This window comes from Heliconius melpomene, chromosome 18, assembly GCF_056956725.1.
Source record: "Heliconius melpomene rosina isolate 202511_hmr_F chromosome 18, ASM5695672v1, whole genome shotgun sequence".
Taxonomy (NCBI): domain Eukaryota; kingdom Metazoa; phylum Arthropoda; class Insecta; order Lepidoptera; family Nymphalidae; genus Heliconius; species Heliconius melpomene.
The window spans coordinates 2,704,628-2,730,579 of NC_140406.1; the positions used below are offsets into that span (position 1 = coordinate 2,704,628).

The 25,952-nt window shown below is 30.0% G+C and overlaps 1 protein-coding gene across 1 annotated transcript in view; it reads right to left on the reverse strand.

The window, feature by feature from the left end:
* LOC146529179 (uncharacterized) overlaps positions 1 to 25,669 on the reverse strand; it is a 31,836-nt gene extending 6,167 nt beyond the window's left edge. The window contains exon 1 of the mRNA XM_085201609.1: positions 25,534 to 25,669. The gene's annotated coding sequence lies outside the window, so the exon portion shown is untranslated. The remainder of the gene's footprint in view (positions 1 to 25,533) is intronic.
* Between the last annotated feature and the right edge of the window lie 283 nt (positions 25,670 to 25,952).

Genomic DNA, 25,952 nt, shown 5'->3' on the forward strand with positions numbered 1-25,952 from the left:
TACTTTTCCCATATCAAAAGATATAATAATTGACCTCTTATTCTCGTGTATAGCTTCCAATAATTGTTAAGTAAAATATATATAAATTATAATATATAGAGATAAGAGATATTTTTTTGACCTTTCTCATTTCCCATGAGTACATATAGATACACAAATACAAATATAAATTAAAAAATAAAGTAAGAAAACTAAATAAAAGAAATAAGGAAACTCAAAGTTTTTAAGATATCAGAACGTCTGCTCAGTAAGTGAGCTTTGACCCAGAGGGCAGCGTGCGCGTGACCCGTTGTTTTGACAAGTTGTTTGCAAACGATGTAGGACACGTGACATGACACTCGGCCGCAGCCTAAGGCTCTATGTATACTGAACATGGAAGTAAATTGTATAATTTTTCGAGAAGATATTCCTACTATTGATGTTGTTTAAGCTTTGAGGTAAGCAGAAAGAACTTATTTACGGTATGCACAAAGAACCTAGCGTGAACTCTCCGTTCCGCCGAGTTTTCCGCCGAATTCTGAACACCGTTCAACACCAGAGCGAAGAATTGAAAATACTAAATATTTCATTTCTTCGAGTGAGAATAGACGAAAAGTGATATCATTTTGCCTGCTAGAGGAAGATTAAGAAAAAAAAATTGCAAATATATACTTATTTTTATTCATATATACATATAATGAATTAAATATAAATTTTATTTTAATATTAAGTAATATGGTTGTCATGTAAACTATGGACAACAAGCATCTTATAACAGGGTCACTCAACTCGTGCAGACGACATGAACAGCGCTGCAGGTCATTATACAAAGAAATGTACCTAAAGGTATATTTTATTTTACTATTAATAAAACATTTTTTTAAATATGATAAGAAATGTAAATAAAAATTTATCGTGTTTAGAATTTCTCAATATTCAAAAGTGGCGGAAACCCAATATGTTTCATTTATTTCTTATATGTAAAAAACATTCGTAACAGCCAATTTACCTCGAATACGAAATAAAAAATAGATAGAACATAAAAAGAAACATTATGTTAGTTTAATAATAAAAATAAGTAAATGTCATGCGAAAATATACCACGCTCTGATGAGCAGCAACCTGGTCCGTTAGGTGGACCGTGTGATTCTTCATAATTTAATGAGAAACCTCGGCAACATTATATAATGGGAATGAAAATATAAAGGTATTTTTATAAATATTTGATTTAAACTTACGATTTGCCATTGTAAATAACATCTACGGATAAACAAATAAGGCTTGTGAAATAATATTATTTCCTAATAATTTTTAAAATTTATACTTTTAATTGGCTTATAGTGTAAAATAGTATAATATTTTTCACGTAAACTTTTCAAAACTATAAAAAGCTTTATGTAAGCGAGGTGGTAGAACTTTCAGAGAAAAATAATAAGGTATATAAACTCTCGAAGTAATTAGAAACTTTATTGGCCATTCTTGTCTTTAATAAGATAGAGCTCCACAGCTATCGTGTCTGGAATAAATAATTGTTTTTTTATTTATTATTTCGGACGTTTACCAATTTATTTTCAAAAAATAAGAAAACTATATAAAATTGTTTTCTTAGTCGTTTCTTGTCTCTAAATTACAACTTGTTGTGAGTGAAGGTTTACAATAGCAAAAGTATTGGTTATCTTTATATTATTTTAGATATACTATATGAACTATAAAGCTTAAATTGTTATTTTGAATGTTTTAAAATAGCCTAATAACAAAATAGTTCCTTTATCGCTTTCCGCTTTGAATTGGGATAATATATTATGAAATTTAGGCATAAAAAGGAAAATTTTATAAAAAATTTCAACATAAATATATAACATCCTTAATAATTTAATAAGAATACACTGTATTAGTGCCCTCAAGACCCCCACATCCACACATCACATATGATGGAGAGCACCACGAACTCCCATATCGGGTGATCGCCTCTAATCGACACAAGTCCTTGACATTATTCCGCTACAGAACCTGTTGTTTAGTAATAAAAATCCAAAATTCCGTTCGCCGGTCTAGTCACTGAAAGTAAACGCGGTAACGGTAAAAGAACTTCGTGACAACTAAGGTCGATGAACCATCTCTTATTGTTTGCGGAAAAAAATGTGTTTTACCTCGAAATATTTCTCACTGTGGAGAAGTTTTTTTTTTGTTACATATTTTCTATATTTTAGATAAAATAATATTCGGCTTAACTGATACAGGTAAAATAAAATAATTATATAATAATTATTAATGGTTTTAGTTTTTTTTATTATAGAATTGTATTTAAAAATAAGTAATAAAAATATAATATACAAAAGTACGCATAAATTACTAACTTCAGTTCAAAATGTGTACACACGTAATTTATGTCATAAGTAATTACTGTTTTTGTTAAAACTCATTCTTAATTACCACTTCCAGCAGTATTCTCATTGATTGTTTTAAAATATTTTTTTTTCAATTTATTTATTTATTTATTTATTTATTTATAAGGCCCACCAACCAGTTTAGCAGGATAGGCAAGGGAAGTCTTATGTTAAGACACTCCGCTCGCCGTTTTTCGCTGAATTCTGAAGCGTTGCGTGTTGAGTGGCGGAACTCAACGCCGCGCTTTGTCTCGACACCAGTGCGAAGAAATGAAATTAAAAATATATATTTATTTTGGACTTAAATAAACAACATTAAATAATTTATAATTTAATATTTCTTTTGGACTTTAACTAACAGCATTAAATGATTTCTTGTTCAAGATTTTCATTATTAATTTTATTATTTAAAGCTACCCTTATTCAAAATTAAGTTTAATAGCTTATGAGTACTTGTTCATTATGAACCACTTGTTTACGAGTCGAAAGAGGCGTTAAATTTCCATAAACATATTTATTCGCATATAATTTTAATATTTCACATAATGTTTTTATTTATTAAGAAATGGAACAAGTAAAGTGGGTGACTCTTTAAGCTTGCCATTTTAAGCAAAAATGTTTTAGTAACATTATTAACATTTATATTTTTGCCTTGAAACTATATATATTTTGGTTTTTTATGTTATTTTTATTTGCTTTAGATTTTAGAAGAATTGTCAGAAATACGAAATACATTGCCACTTTTAAGTTATATATGTAACTGTTTTCTGGTTTCCTTTAGATTATACGTTAGAAAATTATAGGTAGATAGCATATTTTTAAAATTTTTAAAATGTTATTCCACACTAAGTTATTCCACAAATATTATGTGTGGGTTCAATCTCCACCCGAGGACATAAAATATTTATTTAAATTCATGGTCTGAACACTAGGTTCTCTCTGCCTATCCTTCTCTGTGCATAATACAGCGTAAAGCTGGTTTATTTTAGATTTAAGTAATAACTTAAGTTTTTCTCAAGTTAAACAGTTTTAATATTAAATCGTTCTAGATTAGTTTCGTCACTTCTGAACTGAAAATATCAAATATTTCAGTTCTTCGAGTTGAAATCGAACTCACAACCTGTCGCGTTTACTAATAAAAAGGCCTCTAGAAAATCTAGATAATTATTTAAAGTTATAATAATAAAATAAGGAAAATTCAATGAACCTTTCCCCTTAATATACACTCAAATGGGAACACAAAGGCTCGTTACTTCGCTCTCTACTTTACACCTCTTGACCAATGAAGATTGAGTGGCAATCTTCACACCTTTTATCAATACAAACTTATATTGAAACGTTCATCTCATAGGATAGCCAGTATTAACTATTTTAGTCACTAAATTATTGACTTCAGAGTTGAAGAGCATACTTCGATGTGGAAGTATTTCTTCTTTAATTCTTCTATATTTATTTTAAAAACATATTTTCCCCAATATTTACACTCAAGCTTATATCATATAAGTCAATAAATATTATTTTACGAATGTTATGCCGATTGAACTCAGCACCCATATATTCGTAAGTATTCTTTTGTGCACGTCGCATCATCTAACGTTTAACTTGGCTCTCATTTCAAGTATACGTTTTTGATAGAATATATTACTTTTTGTAAAGACATTGTTACTGTTATTCATTAATATTTTATTATTTTTAAAATAAATTTATTTAGAATGTACAAACTAACATACAAAAGTATGTTATTCATCTATGCAAAATCTTATCTTCAACGTCCGTGAACTTCATAAAAGCTATTTCAAACGCTCCCACGGCTCAGTTTGTGGTTTCTCCGATCAAGAAATGAGACCATATTCAAATCGTTTGTACAATTTAACAATAAGAAAGTTACATTTATCTAAAAGATATTGTTCGTGGACAATTGTACTGCGTGGTTGGGATTCTAAGAAACTTTTAACACGATGCTAATTAAACTCATTACAAGACCTCACAGATACTGCTGGCCCAAATTACTTTGTTTATTTAAGCAAAATAACGGTATCTGTGTCGCAGAGATATTAAAGATTTGGAACAGTGTGATATGGACTTATTTAGGCTGCGAATAAAAAAAAAAAATTATTTGTAGTATATTTCTTACTTCTGGCAACCCTGTCGTTCGTTGTAGTCATTCTACGCTTTTATAAAACAACTAGAAAAGCTTTTTAGCGTTAACACGACAGATTATTCAAGGCATTTCATCAGGGAATTTTTATGATAGGTACATTGTTTATTTTTATTATATTTATATGTATTGAAATTTTACGACCATGAAAATGAATCTATAATATAATGAAGGTAACATATTTCCGTTGTAATGAAAACTGAATGTTAGCCGCCATTTAATTCAGGAAAACAGCAAACCTCTGTTTATCATAACAGAACTAAAATATTTTATATCTTCCACTCTAATATACCAAAAGTGCTACCAAACAGGTATTTTGTATGTGGATAAAGAAGTGCATAAAATAAACATAAGGGAAAAATAGAGGCCATAATATTTGATGGTCGAGACTTTATTTACTACTACGCTTGGAATATATCTTCACTGGATGCCGTCATTAAGAAATTTAGATATTAAGGAAGAATTAAAACTAATATAAATTTATTTGTTTACTAACTCATACTAAAAAAGGTCATTCGTGGCGCAGTGGCATAAGAGTGAACTAAACTCGACTGGTTGTGGGTTCGATCCTCACTTGAGGAAATTAAATGTTTACTTAAATTTCGAGGTAAAGCGCAGCGTTAAGTTCCGCCACTCAACACGCGATGCCTCCAGAATTCGGCGGAAAACAGTGAACGGTCCCTCTGTCTACCCTGCTGTGTGCGTGAAGCTAATTTTTTTTCGTACTAAAAATATATTTATTTTACTATGTGCAATATAATATATTTCGTATAGATTGTATCAATTAAAAAAATAAAGATTATTACGAAATGAAAAATTCTTTATAAAAAACATCTCACTCTTAGTAATTACTTATGTCCATTTCAAGCAATTACTTCCACTAACAACAGCACACGTATCAGTTACCGTATTGTTTGCTCCGCAGGATCCGTATATTACATTTCAAATCAGCTAATGGGAAAGTAAATGGATATGTTTACAAAATGTATATACTATATACTAATAAATAATATGAAGTTTCACTTCCATCCTTCCATCAGCCCTTCGAAGTCCACTGCTGAACATAAGCTTCCCCTAATGTTAGCCACTCTGTCTGGTCCTGCACCCTTTGAATCCAAGGGATTCCTGCTGTCTTTTTTAGGTTGTCACTCTACCTGTTTCGAGGGCGGCCTGTGTAAGGAGTTCTGCCCCATCAGTTGTCCGTCCTCGTAACAATATGGCTTGCCTATATAAGTTTAACTTCCATCCGTCCGTCCATCAGGATTTCAAAGTCTACAGCTGGATATAGACCTCCCCTAAATTTGACTTATTTACTTAAAATAAATAAATATACCCACTGCTTGATAATAAGTATTTGCTTCACTGTCTAGACTAAGTCTTCCAGTAAAAAGTTTATATATTATACAGTTTATATATTTCAAATTTAGTCTTAGATATAAATTATTAATTATTTTAAATTAAGTAATTTTTCTGTTGCCTTATGATTATTTTTTATTAATAGCAATAACTAATAGTAACATATTAAATAATTTTCATAAATAAAAGTAATTCAGAATTAAAACGCATGTAGAAGGTAGTATGATATATGACATTTAATATTAGTTTCAAATAAAAATATATCGTACAATTCAAACAGTTAAGTAACTTTCTTTTTACCGATTCATCGATAAACATTAATGGCCATTGTCTAGTCAGATCAATGATAAAATAAGTAAAAGATATTTTAGATATTATTAGTTATGAAAATATATTGTCGATGTATATCGTAGTATAGCAATCAATAGTGGCCAGTCATGATACAGGCGCACTCGAGGAAATGAAATACTTATTTAATATTTTTATTTCTCTAATGTCAAAGCAGTGCGCGGCGTTGAATTCCGCCACTCAACACGCAATGCCTTTAGACATCGCCGTGATATGGGGAACAAAACACAACTTATTGAAAAAACTAAAAGTATTATTTCAAATGTGAACGAGAGATATTAAAAAAATAAGATAGCAGGGTTACCTTACATGTAACGTCGATACGCAAATGGATTTATATAGATTGATACGGTTACCAATATCAAATATTTTCGCCTGAACAAATTGTTATTTTATGGCTGATATAAATAAAATGATAAAATCTTTTACCGTCTGCCTTGATAATAATATACCTAACAATTCAACCGTTTTAGATTAGGACCATCAATCTCACTGGGACAATAAAAGAAGGGATCCTAATAAGGAATCCTGATAGAAAAGACTGGACTACTATATTATAATAAATAATAGGAACATTTAACACTATTTTATAAACAATAAGTGTAAGAATTACAGGATTTAAAGTATTTGTCAATTTAACTATGTGATTTATTCTTACTTAAAAACTAAGCAGGGCACAGCATAATCAATTAGCATAATATTATGTAATTGAAAGGATCGCGAGAAATTGTTACAAAAATCTAAAAAAATATCTTCAAAGTAATATTCAGAGTGCATGTCAGGGCGCACTGCTAGTATATTTTTATATTAATAAAATCGATTAAGTGCGAGTCAGACTCGCCACTCGAGGGTTCCGTACCAATTTCAAGATTGTAAATACAACTTACAAAAGTTGACAAACTTTAGTTTGCGTCTCGACGGACAACAGTGATTATATAAGGGTTCCGTTTTTACCGTTTAATATACGGAACACTAAAAACATTAAAATCGTAGTAGTAAAGACTACGAACTAAGTATTTAGTAAACTAGCGCATGCACTGTGCTGTGAGAGATCAGAGTGGTTTACAGAAATTCTTAATTGGAAAAGTTTTCCTGAAAGCTGAGAAGTAATTTACATCAGCAGTTAAAAATATAAGAAATAAATTGAACTAGGCCAATATACTTTATAATTCGCTTTACAGAAGTAATCCGTCCCGAATTCCAACTTATATCTGGTGTCAAAACATTCCGACCTTTATGTGTGAAGGTCGGAATGTTTTGACACTGGAAACTTGGTTCTAGGTTTTAGTTTTCTAATCTTTAATTGAAATTAACGTTATTTATTAGATAGACTAGAAAAGATCGTTATTAATAATTATACCATGTATTTATGTACTAGTTATCATCGAAACACATAACATTTTAAAAGACATAACATTTTAAAATAAGAACTTTGGCTATCTAAATATTTTACTGTGAATTCAAATAATTTTTCTGTTGCTCTAATTATCCTCCATTTATTAAAGAAACCCTTAAAAGCATTTTTTATTACTATCTATTATTTTAACTTAAGAATTTTTTTGAAAAGTAGCTATAAAAGGCATAAAACATGACGTCTACTTCATCAGTCATAGCTTAGTAGGCCGCGCCGCCTCCGACCTGATTTCACTTCCATTTGGTTCATTTTAAGAGAAAACTGCGATTCCTTACTTTTCTTCTATTTTGTAGATTAGCCATCACGCTTAATTAAAATGGATAATACACTTACGGTCGAATTTTTTTTTTATTTTCAATATAAAGATATAATAATATAAATATACTCGCGTCGAGGTGCAGGGGACTAGGGAGTAATTGTAACGCAACGGTTGTGGGTTCGATCCCCACTCGAGAAAATTTTTGTTAATATTTTCATTTTTTCGCTCTAGACAGCTAGAGCGAAAGCACACAGGTGCTTTTCTTGATTCCAATATATGGTTTTTAATTCTGTAAGGTTTTTATAGTTTTTTTAATATGAAAAAAATAATATTAAACTACTGTTAATATACTAACAATTTTCCTCGTATTAAGTTAATAGTTTTCTACGGTACTTACCGTTAACCTACAAATATGTATATGCAGGTAAACTTTATGGTCATAATTTTATTAGACACTTATACACATTAAAACACTTTCGTTTTAAACCATATCGATGGTTTAAAATAACTGCCTATAAAAAGACGAGCTAGAAAGTCTCCATTTATGCAGTAAAAGTAGTATAACTGCTGTAATTATTTATACATATCTCTACATATATGATGCTTATTTTTCATGTGATATTATTTTTTCACAATATTTTATTAATAATATTTAAGTAAAATACGTCTCAGATATATTAATAAAATACTGATGTATAATTAATAAAATTTCTTCTACTAAATAAAGACAATCATTTATTTGTAGTACTATTGAAGTAGACCCCAAGAAGTAATACGCCGTTTCCCTAAATTATTAGGAGCACAAAACGAATTACACGCTCCAAAGACATTGATGGAATGAACAAATTAGTACGGACTTCGAACTTCAAGTTTTATATCACAGTGTACGAGCGAAGCCTAATTTATCAAAATACTACTTGGAATTAAAGAAATAACTTAAAAGCATTATCTGTAAATAAGATTGAATTTAAATTAATAATAACACATACAGCGGGGTAGACAAAGGGAACATAATGTTGAGATTGACGCATACCGCAGGGTAGAGAGAGGGAACCTAGTGTTAAGACAGTTCGTTCCCCATTTTCCACTCATTGCTAGAGGCATTACGTGTTGAATGGCGGAACTCAACGCCGCGCTTTGCCTCGACACCAGAGCGAAAACATGAAAATATAAAAATAACTATTTAATTTCCTTGAGTGGGGATCGAACCAACAACCAGTCGTGTTTACTGTCACACACTTATGCCGCTGAGCCACGACTGGCCTAAATGTTTCTAATGCTATTACAGAATGCATATAAAGTAGCATACATCTTTTAATGATACTTGCAATTTTTAATGACTACTGCGTTTTTAAACCCAAAAAGCCAGTTTCTATGTAAAACCATGTCGTCTTGCTCTATTATGCAACTTTTCAAAAGGTGTTCCACATTCTGACAAGAATGAAGAGATGTTTCAGACCAATTTGTAGCAGCATCCGGACTCAATACAAAAATACTTATGTATATATAGTTTTTAATTAACTAACATTGTACGGTAAATAACTAAACTATATTATGAATCTCATCAATATTTACATGTATTAAAATGTTATTTGCAAATTGCTATAATTTTGGTGTTGTCGTTTCAATTTTAATATTCTATTTAGAATATGATGTATATTTAATTTATACTGGAATTCCATTGTTTTAATTTGTTTACTATTGTAAAAAATACTTCAATTATTAACTAATAAATAAAAGGACTACAAAATATATAAAAACAATCAATTAGTCTTATTACCTACTTAGAAGTATACTAGTATTACCTACTTAAAAAGTATTTTTCAAGACATCTACATACTTAAGAAGGCAATTATAATAAATAAACATTTAATTAATATTTGTCAGTCATTATATTTTTTTTTAAATATTAAATACATTTTTAGTTCGTTATCCGAAGTGTATCGCTAAAAAGACCTAGAAACAGGATGCTAGTGGGTACTGTAAAAGAGCAACTACAAACTGAAGTTTCAACTGTAGCTCGCCGTATCTTAATATAAAGCAGAATCAACCTTTTATTTTTATTAAAGTAAAGTAACGAAGTAGATCAATAACTAATGAGATCAAAATAAACTATAAAACTGAAATTTTAATTGTGAAATAATTATGCAAAAGTAAAATATTCCCAAACATTGTTTATTTACATATTAAGTACTAATTTGTTTGATATTTTAAATTTATATAATGGAAAACAAATAAAATAGATTAAAATATTTTTTTAATTATTAAATGATTATATACAATTTTTTTTTTATGGCAACATTTCAGGATAAAGCCAAGACCTAAATAATAAAATATACTTGTATTAAGTTGAACGTAACATTATTTCTTAACTTTGTAAGCTTATAGGAGGTCATTATGAAGTTGGACATGGAGCCGGTAGTCATAAAGCCCTCTATTATTTAAATATTTTAGAGTAGATTGATAGCTCAGCAATATCGTTACCTTTAATGACTAGCTTTACTTCAGAATTTTTTTTTATTAGCTTCAAACTATATTTCGTATCTCGTATATAGTTAAGGGCAGAGAAAACCTAGATACATTGCTAAGTGGCGGAACTCAACGCCGCACTTTGTCTTCTTTCCAGAAAGTTGGAATGAAAATATAGATACACAGGATCGAGGATAAAACTTACTAAAATCTTCTCTAAACTAACTCAACTAGTCTTTTATATAAGAATTATGAAAATTATGTGAACGGCATACATATAACGGTGAAATAAGTTATTAAATAAGTGTTTAAGATTCTAGTAAACTCAGCAAGTTATATAAGAATGTCGCTTAAAGCTGTTTCTCTTAGCGTATTTCTTTGCGTACTAACGGTTCATAGCTGTAAATTCCATTTGCATATTAATTAGGTAATTAAAAGTTGACGCAAAATTAACTTACTGTCATACATTTGATTACTGTGTAGGTAATGTAATGTAAATTTAAAATAAGAACTTTTACAAAAAATTGTGAAATTGATTAAGAATTTTTATATACTTCTTTTATGCGATATTTAGTGTATAAAAAGAATTTCAGAGACATCAAGAAATACTATAGTTATTGTCAATAACTTCTATCCTTTCTGTGTTTCCTCTGGGATAGAACATATTGTTTACCTATCTCGAATAGGCGAAGGAAAAAATGATAACTTTGTGAACCTTACTTTATTTTATTTTTTTAGTACCATTATAACATACAAGATAACTGAATTGTTGTAAGTTCTTATGTTACTTTGAGTTTTATTTTTACACCAATTAACATGACTACATCCTAAATATTATTTTTCACGTAGATCTCCTTCGAATATCTCGCAATTAACGCCATTTTTTTTCTTATCGAAAATGCAAACCACCCTTTGCCCAAGTTTCAGAAATATAACATATGTTTTTTTACGAAAATTTGTGTTTTTTTATAAAAGAATAATACCTCTTTTACGATGTAAACAATAAAATTATTATAATTTTATATATCTTAGAATAGCGAATACACCTCTCCCGGTATCCATCATTCATCACTTACCTGTATCATGACAACATTCCATTTATATTAATTAACCTCAAAATGCGGTAGCGGTATTACAGTTTATTATTTTATAATTTTCACAAAGCTCTCTTTTCATAATAAAATAAAAGCGATTTTAATCCCAAAATATACGTATACAAATATAGTGTATACATAAAATATTTCACGAACGGTAATGTAGGTCGTTTACTATACCCAGTTGGCTATAAAAGCTTTGAAAACTCCCATTAAATACACAAAAAAGATAAAATATTATATTAGCCTTGTTTAAATCACTAAAACTGAAACCGTACCATACTTATGGGACAAGTAATTATGGAACAGGTCTGACATAAAATAACCCTCCCCTCGCGAAATATTTATTGAAATTTTATATTTTATTAAAAATATAATTATAAGTAACTAGCGATACACTCGCGGCTTCACCCGCTTGAATTTCAGGTAATTCAATAAAACTATTATTTATAGCAATTTTGTCGAACAAAAATCTTTGAAATGGTACCTATATTTTTTTTATTTCTAAACCGATTGAAATAAAACAAACTCTAGCTTGCCAAAATTCAATAGTGGAAACTAAAATTAAATCGGTTAAGCCATTTCTGAGATTGACGTGAACAAACGCACAAACAGATAAAAAATTCAAAATAATTGTTTTTGGTTCTACTACATTTTTAAATGTTACCAATAACATTTTTTGTTCTATACCTTCCATGTATATATATTCATCCGATACGATTTTATTATAAGTAAAGATAAATCATTGAAATTGAATTCAAGATAGGAAATTGGTTCGGGGAAAACCTATAAGACTTTTGATAATTTGAACAGAAATAATTATAGACTTTTAAGTCTATTATATTATTAAGGAAAATAATTAACAAATAATATTACAAAATATAGAGAAGATAGTGTAAACTAGTAAATAAACCCACTTTAGTTAATAATATTTGAATAACGAATTCATATTGAAAGGGGGATTCCCTTTCCATACATTGAGTATGAAGCGTGTTCAAAGTACAATAGCCAGAAGGTAGGAGATCAAAGGTACCTACTACTGCTTTTGTAAATGTTTACTGTGCTATTGATTTCTGTGAATTCGTTCCATTTGATATATAGAAATCTTCTCTATTTATAGCTATAATATTCTTGACTTATATTGCACTAAATAAGCTTAAAAGCCCAGTGAGGCTTGTAGTGGCGCAAGGCACAAGCGTGTGACGCAAAAGAGTCAACTCCCACTCGAAGAAATGAAATATTAAATATTTTAATTTCTTCATTATGGTGTCAAGGGCCAAACGCAGCGTTAAGTTCCGCCACTCAACACGCAATATCTCCAGAATTTAGTAGGTGGGGAGTGCAGTGCCTTAACACTAGGCTCCCGCCTACCTTGCTTCATGCGGGGTACAGCATGAAGCCGAAAGAAAAAGTTTAAAAGCATTTATATGTTTTTTAAATTATATTGTTATAGTAAAATATTTTTCGGCTACACATTTGTGTAATATAATTTTATTATGGTGCTCAAAAATTCTGCGCGCATGAAATTTTGAAGGCTTTCCGCATTTTATATTCATAATTCGGTTTGAAGTTACTTCTTGTTTCTTTCATCACATACGAGTACTTGTAAAGCTGCCTGTGGGAAATATACGCGGCTTAGAACTAAATACACAAGGCAACGTTTAAAATTTAAATCATTTTAATTAATAATTGTAATTTTAAGATCATTTTCGAACATGTTTCTCATGTAACATTGTTGTCGTTATATCTACTATAGTTATTTAATGTATACTAGGTGGAAATTTTGTTAGGAAGCCGTTCCTAACAAAATTTCCATCCATAAAAAATTACAATCGTACAGTAAGGTAAAAAGAAAAAGTTTTATAAAAGTAAAAACCGATAAACGATAGAGTCGATACGAGGACAACATAAAAAATAGCATTATTTGCGGCGTTCGGAATCAAACGTCGCAATGGCCACCAATATATAAAACTAAGAATAAAATGCAATTTCGCTGCTCAAATGGACTTTCAAAAGCTTCCTCACAATTTATTGAAATATAGGGTTTATATTAGGTTTATAAAAAATATAGTATCGAAATTTAGCATATGCTTCTAAGATTAACACTCAATACTTAAACATTATCCAATTCCAACAAAATCTTACACATTTAAGTCCAATCGAAAATCTTTTTTTATTAAAAGTCGGATAAAAACAATAATTTCTAACATAGATAGATAGCAATACATCGTCATTTTAGTAAGATAAAATCTTTGTCGTATTAGTTAGATTGTTATGTAATGTTTTATATAGGTTCAGTCTTATGGCAGTAGAGGGATACAAATTGCGGCCGCGGGCGTTTTGGAGCGACGGGACTCGAGACTCGTCGATTGCCTTTGCAGGGGGAAATGTTTATACAGAAAGCTGTATTTTGTCAGGATTACAGCGAAACAAAACTAAGTTAACTTGAAATTCCTTGAGGATTTGAATTTTTATTCGTTTTATTAATGTAAGTTTGTATTCAAAGACAGTCATGTTTATTTTTTTTATAGAAAGTAATATATATATAAGTATATTTTTGACTATGAAGATATTTCATTAAATTGACCAACCAATAAACAATTAAGAAGGGACTGTGTCCTTAGTAAACATTACAGCACACAGTTGTAAGTTAAAAACCATTTCAAAAATTGTTATTATTTTTAATTGATTAGATTCTGAAATCTAATTTTAAGAATAAAGAAAATGAGGGGAAAGGTTCTTAGGCCTATGTTTATAAGCAGCTCTTAATACTGAGATCGATCTTGAAAGCGATCTCGAATTGAGAGCAATTTATCGACGGTAGACAGTATCCAATGTCCGCTTTATTTATAGATTTTATTACATAAAATAAAAATAAACGAATTTCTAATTTATCTTTCTGAAATCATAAAAATCTTTTATCTTGACGTAACTGTCTGGAAATATCTCTCATATAAAGAATATTACTCACTAAAAGCCCGTGAAATGGGTGTCATTTAGGAGTAAGTCTTCTCAGAGGAAAATGAAACCGTTGGACATAAATTGGCTGATTAAGACTGCAATATTACTGTAATGTCTGCTAACGAGACATTTGAAATATTTGATGGGGTATAATAAAGCTATGTGTTTACAAATAGCAAAGTATAATTACTATAAGTGACTGAAATTTAATATTTGTCTAAATTTATATTTCCATTTCTTCGCTCTAGTGTCGAGACAAAATGCGGCGTTGAGTTCCGTCAGTCAGCACACAATGCCTCAAGAATTCGGCAGTGGGGAGCGGAGTGTCTTAACACTAGGTTCGCTCTACCTCCTCTGCCGTGTGCGACATACAGCCGATTTATTTATTGTTTTAATTTAGTTTAACTGAGAAAAAATCACAAATAATATCTTTGTTTATTTTACATTTTTCACGCTGTTTTACGTATATTAATAGTTAGTTTATTGCATAGCGATTTCACAGTTCAATGTGGTATAAACATAAAAATAACCAATGAATTATGCCACTTATTAAATACAGTTGATTAACATTTCCTATATTTTTTCAACCATTCTAAATCCATGTTAGTTCTGAAGATAACCAATGAATTACACAATTCATTGAATAAACCCGATTAACCTCTCCAATCGTATTTACGAGTAACTACACCACAGCAAGCAACTTAGTTGTGAAGCTAAATGGTTCAAGATTGCAACCTCCACATCCCCTCAGGCTCCATCCTCCAGAATTGCCAGGTTCGACCACTTTGAGTCACAAATTATTCATTGGCTATTACAGACATCTAAGATAATTTGTCCGCTTAATAAGTTTATAAGTGCTAAGAGAGTTCGCCGCTATTCTTACCGTTGAAAAGACCGGCTTTAATGAAGTTGTTCTAGAGGAATTACAGGTTAAAGAGGGTTTAACTAAGCAACTTTTAATGAAATGTGCAATGTGTTGCTAAATTTCCCGAACGGGAATTTGTTTTGTATAACAGTTATATATTACTAAAGTTTGATATAATTGATTTGTTTTATAGTAGTTTTAATAAATATAAACATTTTTTTTTTTTAATTTAAAGACTTTTTTAAAATATTATTTATTAACTATTATTAATACCAAAAATAATTAATTATTTATCTATGTTAAGGTTGGCATTGTCACAATATTTTTATAATATATGAGTAAGTATGGTAAAGTATAAGAATATGCTACGACCTAATAGCCTATTTGTTTTCTATAAGTTGTTTTCCAGTCTAGTTTCATAATTAAGTAACTTGTTTGCATAAGAAAGGATACAATATCCGGTCTGGTCTCAAGAGAAAACGCTAGTTGCATACTAAAATTCAGAATATTCCTTTACCTTTAAATTTACTGGAATATAAAATAAAAATAAAACCTGGAAAGAAGATGTGATTACTTAAAGAAATCAATATATGACTTCACTCCGTCGACGGTGGAAAAGCTTCGGCTTTTTCTTATTGCAAATTTCCTTCGTAAAAATTTGTTTGATCAAATAACTAACGAATTTGTAGTTAGAGGTAGGTTGTAGGATATTCCCTGCATTTTTCTTCAATTAATCTGTTTTGTATTTTACTCCGCCTACCCTGTTATGAGCGGGATACAGCGTGAAGTTATTAAAATAAAATAAAATATCTACTCACTTAAGAAATTCTTCATTAATTTCCTTAAACTTTATACCAACATTTTTCGAATTGTTTCAAGTACATCATAAAAATACAGATTTTTGTAATATTACATATATAATATAGATTATACATATATATGTACTACTAACATACATATATGTATATATAGTATACATGTAGACATATGTACTTCCTAATAGCTCAATTATAAAAGCAAAGGAAAAATCGAAATATGTATAACATTTTCAAATATTTCTTAAAAGGCATATTTAGCTAAGAATTACCTATTTACAGGAAAATCAGAGCTCAACAAAAAGCTGTATGTAATTTTTGGCTGTTGAACAATTCTTGTGTCTCATGAATAATTTTGAGACTCTATGCAGACTTTTGCAAAAAGGGATATGCCGAAATAAAAATACAAATATGTCAAAAAAGATGACGCTTAGACGGAAACTCTTGGATTTTTTTATTAGAATATCGCTACATGCAAAAGATACGACAGAGAGATTAAGAACTCAAGTTATATTCCTAATATTTGACTATATTTCATACTATCGGCCCGCCCGCGGCTTCGTTATTATTAATTTCCGTCTCCATGAGTATCTACGTCCTATAAGTGACGTGACATGCAAAATTTGAGACTCCTAGCATTTGTAGTAACGAAGTTTCATACAAACTTTCAACCCCAAAAACAACCCCTTAGAAGTCGAATATTGCAAATTCCCTTAGCGCAAAAAGTCTTAGCGAGCACCTACGTCCTATAAATAACACCTATGCAAAATTTGAGATTCCTAGCACTTGTAGTTTCTGAGATTTCGTGATGAATGAGTGACCTTCCGATTTTATATATATAGATAAGGCTTTGTCACCCAACATCCAAGGTCTGTGACTGTAGAGTGATGACTATATTCATCGAAAAATATTTTCGCATAAGTAGACAAAGCTATCAATTCTTTAGAAATAGATATTAAAGTAAAATAGAACATTTATTAACAAATTAAGTTATTTCTAATAAATTAAATTTTCTTTTTCAACATTTTAAAGGATTTTCAGTAACGCCATAACGAATAATAGAATTGAAGTTTTCTAGACACGTACGCGCCAAGGGTTACTTTGCAATATACTTTTATATCTGTAAAATTTTCTTCCCTACAATATTAAATATTTTTGCTACAGGTATTACTTTTTATTTAAAAATATAAATATTACACAATGTTTTTTTTTTGTAAACGATTTATTTTTAGATATTGTCCAATTAATGTGCTCAAGAGAATTAGCTCAAATGATTTTTTTTAGCTTCACACTGTGTCCCACTCAGCGTGGTAGACAGATGGAACCTGGGAACCTAGGGTTCAACACTTTAATTCCCCATACAAGTTATTAAAACTAACTTTAAAAAGTAATGATCTATCGCTATGTTGAATTGCTGTAAAATATACAAGTTAAGTTAGTTTAACAACTTACTAAATTGCTACTTTTATTGGAATACATTTTAATATTATAATATAAATGATCCATTTCAAAGAAAATAAACAAAGAAGATTAAAACAAACTTTAAAGTAAATTAAGGAATATCAAAGAGATTGAAATGAGAGTCAAAACATTAATTTACATCGTTACAGTAACTGTCGATCGGTACTTGAATATTAATGCAGTGGTTAGGTGAAGTAAGTTATTCATATTATTATCTTTAAAATTATTTTTATTTTAATTTTTTTTTATTGAACTTGCCGTGTTAGTGTACTCGTATGAAAAATCTTACAAGATTAATTTAGCCGTTTCTTATTGTCCTGAAAAGCTGAAATTGAAATTACGACTTCAGTTCTAATGACAATGAAATTAAATATAAGTAACTAGCGGCCCGCTCGCGGTTTCACCCGCGTGAACTATGTTATTATTAATTTCTGTCTCCATGACTACGTCATAGTGACGTCTATGCAAAATTTGAGACTCCTAGCATTTGTAGTAACGAAGTTTCATACAAACTTTCGACCCCAAAAACAACCCCTTAGAAGTCGAATATTGCAAATTCCCGTCTTAGCGAGCACCTACGTCCTATAAGTAACTCCTACGCAAAATTTGAGATTCCTAGCACGTGTAGTTTCTGAGATTTCGTGATGAGTGAGTGACCTTTCGATTTTATATATATAGATATAACAATATTATAATTCCAAAATGGTAACAAATAAAAGGCCTCGATTATTATCTTTTGAATAACAGCTAAATTTTAAAATGTTTCTTTATTAATATTTTATTAAGTTATATATTATAAAAAAAATATATGGTATTTGTGTAGAAACTATCAATAACTGTATTAGTTTATGTGACATCTTATTGGCAATTTTGCCCTTAGTATAAATTATGCATAGAATCCAGGAACCGTATTGTTACCCAACATCGAACTGTACCTGATAAGCATTGTAATGATATTTGTATTCGTGAAGGAAAGATCTTACTAGAAAAGTCTCTCGGGAAAGATCAAAAGATCAAATTTATTGATATGGTAACTTTTTAATACAGATAAAAAATTAATCTGTCAACAGCGCATACTGAGTCTTGTAACTTAGGATAAACAGACTAAAGGAATTTTGATAAAAGGAACATAAAAATTCACCTCAAGTGACATTTTAAATAAAAGCATTCAAATTAAGAAAAAAATAATTTATATATATTTTAACTATTGTAATTTTGAAAGGATCAACAATTATTGAATGTTTAAAAAACTACTATTTGCAAGACAAATATAGAAGTTGTGATTGTCATAATACAATTTTCAATAATTAAAACCAACATAAAAGGGGCAACTCGACTTATTCAAATTCAACAACATTACTAACAAACTTATTCCTCTTCTAGAACATCAGTACCATTTTCCCGTGAATATTTAAATGGGTCTACTTCGTCGCATTACAGTTAAGCTATCGTTAAACTTCACTGAGTTAAGTCAACGGGACCGAGACAAAAAGTCTGTCGCACGACAAAATAAAAACAAAACTCGACTTTTAAGTTAGTCTTAAGAAAAGTTAAGGTAACTACACACTTTACAACATGGCAGCAAGTTATTTAGAAGACATAAATCTCTCTCGGGTTGCTTTTTATTTAAAAAAATAAAAAGTTTTCAAACTCGATCTCAGAAAATGCTAAAACTAACTAAGGTTCGAGATGTAAGGAAATCTAAATTCAAAACATTCTGTTTTCCACTTTTCTAAAAATCCAAACATTGCATGTTGAGTGGCGGAACTAAACGCCGCTCTTTATTTTACCTGAGAGCTAGGAAATGAAAATAAATCATTGCCACGAATGAGGATCGGACCCAAAGCCATCATATCTACAGTCAGATATTATCCCACTTCGCCCCTTTCTTAATCCATGGTGGATTAAGAAAATTATATAAATCTTATTCAAATTTTCAACACTAACAAAGCAAGTATATTATATTATTATAATAAATTTTATTACTGAGAAATAAATATGTATCTACATAAAATTAATGGTATTCCCTATTTATTATCATTTGAAAAGGAAATTTGAAATGAGACAATAAAGTTGAAGTAAGTAAATAAGAATACGAGAGAGAATTCTTGTTTAAAATTATTAAGTTTTCGCGTGTTCAGTAAAATTCAAAACCACATTATTGTCTCTTTTATAGGCCATTACAATGTCTTGGTCGAGATTGTTTCCACTGATATTAAAGTTTGCCCTTAATCAGCTTTTAATGTCTTCTTGCGAATTTTCGAATACAATTTACTGAATGGAGATCAGTAAAAGTCATGAAGTATTTGTTATTTCGCTAACATTCACCCTAAATTGAATTTCTTGTGATATACGAGGATGTCTTAAGAGGAAGATTAAGAAAAATCTAAAAAAACAATGTAACTAATTTAACCTGTTGTATACCTTGACTTCTATTCTTTTTTTATATAAATGTCCAGAACGTTGAACAGAATCCAACGCTTTATACAACTAGATTGGAAAACAAAGCTGTAATAATGAATTGTTCTGAGTATCCATCAAGCTACGAATGCGTCAATAGTCTATATTACTATTACAATGTAATATATAAATGTCTGTTGATGGAAAAGCGAGAGGTAAGAGATGTAGGGGGAGATCTCGGTTGACCTTCGAAAACACAGTATCAAAGATACTCGAGGAAGGTCACGTAAAAAGTATGAGGACCCCTGGAAGGATGTATGAAGAGGTTGATGACAGTGGACACGACGAAAGAGATATGCAGAGAGCACGCTCCGTTCTCTCTGTTTACCCCGCTAGGGATACAACGTAAAGCTAGTTTAGTTTAATGTCTGTAGTCTCCATAATATTTAAGCTGCACGAAAAACTTAAAAGAGTACACGTGATTCGATTACTGCGATTATTGAACCGAGGCACTTTGATGATTGCTTTTTTTTGCTTTTTTAAACTCAACAACTGTATAAATACTTAAGAAAAGGGTAAAAGCTATTGAAAATTGAAATTGAATACAAGTAAATTGAACCATTGACGTCGTTTGTATTTCAAATATTTACGTTGCGCTACAATAACGGTTGTCCTTCTGAAATATTTCAAACGTTTTGTGTTTGCGCCTTCAGTTCTATTGTATATTTAAACGTATAGAATGTGATATAGATAAATAAAGTTTTTTTCAGCTTCACGCTGAATTCCGGACGCAGCAGGGTAGCCTCTGCCTACCTAGTGTTAAGGCACTCCGTTCTCCACTTTCCACCGCTAAGTTATTTATGTTTTAATAAAACATTACTATACTAGATATATAACAATTTATGCCTTTATAGTTCTTCATACAATTTTGTTGTTAAAAATAGCCATATCAAGCTCCCGCGATTACTCTGTAAACACGTTATGGACTGTACAAATAAAAAATACATATTCTTCTTCCAGATCGGAACCAGACAGACCGCTTTACGGCTGTTTTACTGTTTGCAATTTAACTTGAAACGTTACACCCGAGACGAACAAATAATATTACACATATGTTGAGGCTTATGGAGCTTAGTGCTTGGTAATATTACATACTCACATAGCATCGCCGTGTTATTTTTTTTAATTGTATGGGTTATAAAAATTCCTTTCATTTCAAAAGTAATATAAAAATACCAGCCAAAGTTATAAAATAATTTACAACTTAAATTGGTATACTTCGGATCAATGTTAAAGTCAGAGTTGTATTGAAGCTTATAACTTTTTAATTATATTTGTTTATAAGAGTCATAACTGAACAGAGACAAACTTTTTTTTCAGCTGTATCCCGCATAAAGCAGGGTAGGAAGAGGAAGCCTAGTGTTAAGACACTCTACTTTCCGCCAAATATAATAATATATTAACTGTAATATTATTTACAGAAAAAGAGAATAACATGAAGTTCTATGATTATATTTCTATATAATCGGACGGACAGAGGTTCGTTCCATACAAAAATACAATACAAATTATATACAAAATATTATACAAGTAGGCTATGTAAGGTACAAATTGTACATTCCAACTGCCTCAATCAATCTCCTGTTTTAATTATTGCAGACGTGTTCCAATATTGATTCCCCGACGTTAGTTCCTGAATAAAACGGATTTGAAACGCTCCAAACGAATAAAAACATTAGAAACTGTTAGTGCTGAATTTACACAAAAAATGTACTGCCTTTTCATTTCGGCACTAACAATATTTTTAAATCTAAAGCTAAATTCACGATACCTGTGCTGTTTGTCGGATTTTTTTATTAACCTCCATATAATGGATACTTTCATTATTTTTTATTAATATTGAAAAAATCTTTTCATTTCAAATTGAAATCTACCACAAAGGATCTCAATTAAAATTTAACTGAAATGAAATGTTTAGCAACATATATAACATAATAAATCGATATATTGAATCGATAGATTAGTAAATATAACATAATCAACTTATGGATACACCAACAAAACGAATACAAAACTTATTGGAGACTTGACAACTGTGAAAGCGTTGCTGACCTAATTTTTATATGACCTGCAATGCAGCTACTACTAGCCTATAAGGCTGGAAGGAAGTTTTATTTGTTCTTAAATTGTCCAATCAAAGAAAGCTAAATATGCCTGATAACACGGTGAAGAATTGTACATGCAAAAAAATGTATAGGAAAACTGCACTAAAAAATATTGTATTTTTAGTACATTTCACATAGGTTAAAAATTCAGATGAAATATTTCGAACTGGAAACAAGCAATTCATTTGTGATGAACAACTTTTATAAAGTATAAAAAAAGTAAAACCGAAAATTTCAATTTTAGGCTCTAGTTATTCACGCTTTAGCTTATTTTGTAAATATAACTTTGTGAAGTACATCAATGTTTAAGCTAACCTAAAAGCCTAGTAAATAATTACCTAAGTTGTTTTAATGACTTAGTCGATCTCTATGATCCAAAACTCCTAAAAAAACATGGGCATAGGGATGGCGAGGTCGGGTGATCCGTGCCCTCTACAGAATAGCCTGATCTACCCCAAAAATTTTACTAACTAAAAATTAAACATTACAAAAAACTTCACAACTAGACCATTTTAAAATAAAATCAAATCCTTCTTGGAAAGTAGCTCTATATTAAAAAATAAATAAACCTAGAAACTAATTCTCTACAGTTTGTTCCCAATAGAAGACAGATTTGTGGACGAATTTACCTTTACCTGTGTTGGGTTTTCATTATACTGTCGTTCAAAAACATTCAATTCAAGTCACTAATAAAATTATTTATGTCTAGAGCAATCAAAACGAGCAACGTAAACTACTAATTATATTATTTTTAATATTTTTAAAGTATTATTCCACACTTAGGAAAGAAAAATACTGTTCTAGAAAACGTGAAAAATCTGGATCTGAACTGCTTGGACAGTTTCCAAGAGTTGCGGGTCCAAATCATGCTACGTTCAAGTTTTTATACGTTTTGCTTAAAAAGTAGTAATCACATTATTATAAGATTATTTCTGTAATTAGACTATTAAATGTTATAATAATCTAGAGTACATAGAGTACACCCGGATAGTTTTCGCACTTTTCGGAACAGTAATATAATAAAACAATGTATTTATTAAGAACAATGCAGCATGTATATGCAAATATATTATCTGCAGTCTTTTATTTCTATTCTGTAAGAAAATATATATAGCTAAAAATGTTAATAATCGTATATAATAACGCTATAGGATCGAACGAAAAAATATCAAAAACATAATTATTGTATCCCGCACATAGCAGGGGTAGGCAGAGGGAATCTGGGAACTTAGTACCTCGGATATATTGTTCATTTTAGTCAAGATTGTAGACACAATAATAAATAAAATAAAAATATAATTATTAATTTTTTTTATTTATTTATTGCTTGTAATTTAAAAATGATATCTAGATTTTGTTCAGGTAGGTAGAGAGAACGTAATGTAAAGACATTTTGTCTTCCGTTATCCCGAAGAAAGAATAAAAGAATAAAAAGTTCGTTAAGAAAGAATAAAAGCAACTAGTCCAACAAAAGACAGTTTCAGAACAAAAATTGCTTTAAACAAATAATTTAGTAAATAAATAACACATTAATTTACCTAATATATGGACTAATTTAAGAATATGTACGAAACTATAACGCTAATATTTAGCCAAAGTTTGGCCATAAATCCGTTTTATCTCATAATTTAGTGCAAAACCGAGCTTTTGTGAGTAGAAAATTACCATCTTTAAAGAGATTTAAATTAACGCACTTTAGTCATTATTTAGAGAAAACATTAAAGTGTTAAAATCATATTGATTAATTCCTTATTCCGTTTCCTACCGTAATAATTTCAAATATAAAAAATATGATTAGAGCGAGTAGGTAGCCATAATAGGCAGGATAGAGAGAATCGTTGTCCAGTTTCGGCCTGAATTCAAGACATTGCATGTTCAAGACATTGGGCGGCGGAACTAAACGCCACGCTTTCTCTCACCATGCGGCAAAATAAATATAATTGTATTATTCCTAGTGAGGATTGTACCCAACGCCATCTTGATACAGTAAGATGCTGTCGTAATGTCACTGTGTCGTTGACGATTGTTTATAATATAAAATTCAAATATTTCCATGGCTATGAACCTGCAGTCATCATTCGCCATTAAAATATATACCAATTACTACGACAGCGTTGTTTGTTTATTTTTTTAACAATAAATAACATAATAATATAATTATCTTTTCTCTAAGTACATATATTTAACAAAAATTGGGTTAAATTTCGTACAAGAAACTTAAATATTCCCAAAGAAACCCCAGTGCGGTTTACATGAAAACTTGTGGGTGGTGTTGGAGCACGTACTCGCACGAGATTACGAGATCCAGCTCGAACAAGAGTTAGCTTATAATCCTAGCGTGATGCTATGAAGCTTAATGAAGTATCGCGCTCGAAAAGCTTTCTTTGATAATCTCACCAAGTTTCCTCCAGCTTTTATACCTTAAAATTCTCGAAAGAAATTTATTTTTCAAAAATTACGTACATTTCGTATATATTATTATTATATTAATATAGTTTTATAAGAAATTCTTATCGATATTCTTTCTTATAATTATATATTAATAAGAATTTCTGTATAATTATTTATTTTTATGCGATATATTAAGTACATACATCGAATATGACATACAAATGTCATTAGAAATCCGGTAAAAGGCTATTAGTATACAGTTATGAAGTTATAAGTAGATATTACTGGCCTATCGTGTCATGGCGCTAATTATATACTTCCGATAAATAAAATGGAATCGGACCCAGATTGTAATTCTTTATAAAAAATATTGTTCTACTTACATTGAAGAATAAAAAAAAAATATCCTTTTATTTTGTTCTAATCATTCACGTCCGACTTTAACGAGGGAAACGTATTAGCTAAATTCTCTGAGGATATCTTAAAACTAAGGTTGAAATTGTAATAAACACGGAATATAACCCAAACCTTGATATTATAAAAGTAAAACCTTTGTAAATAAATTTAATTTAATTATTCAATTAAGTATCGTATATAATATTTTAATGTAATACATTTAAAAGACATACAATTTTAAAAGTTATCGTCAGACATAAAAGTATCAAATGAAACTTCAACGAGTAATCTAATAAGATTTGCAAAAGAGGAATTGCAATTGCTTTCATTAACCTTCACTATATATATCTAACCAGTTATTATCTATATATGTACCTAACTTATGAAAAAGATAAAAATAATATCGAGCTTAACCAGGCACTACCAAGCTTGTCTAGATCTCATATCTATTTTAAAGTCATCTTATATCATTAGTTTCATTACAAATAACATTTAAAATTAAAAATAACCAATTTATTATAATATTTTTAAATATCAATTAAATAAACATGAATAATAAATTGAAAAGACTATTAATTTCATGAAAAAAAGCTAATCTATATATGTCAAACTTACCAAAGAAACACTGGATCGTTTCAAAGACCTGATGAGATATGAAGCATCACGAAACACGAAACCCTCGTTCTGGTATTGTTTTTCCGTGGCACACGAGGTTTGCCGGCCAATGTCGGTGACAGACTAGCCCGCTCTCGCCGACCGTGCTCCGTCGCTTACTCCACTTTCGTTCCCTCTCCAGAGACAAGACCGATTTATCACACTGTATCTGTAATCCCGGAACATCCTTAACTTGATGCCAGCTCATTTTTTTTACGTACAAAAGTATTCGTATTTAGTAATTATTATTTTTACTTTTTTTCACAAAATTCACGGATCGCCAGGTTCAATGAACTTTCATTGATGTTTTCGTCTGGTATATACAAATGTCTCGTAATATAATTCTTAAGTTTACTTAACAGTTAGTTGGTTTTGTGGTT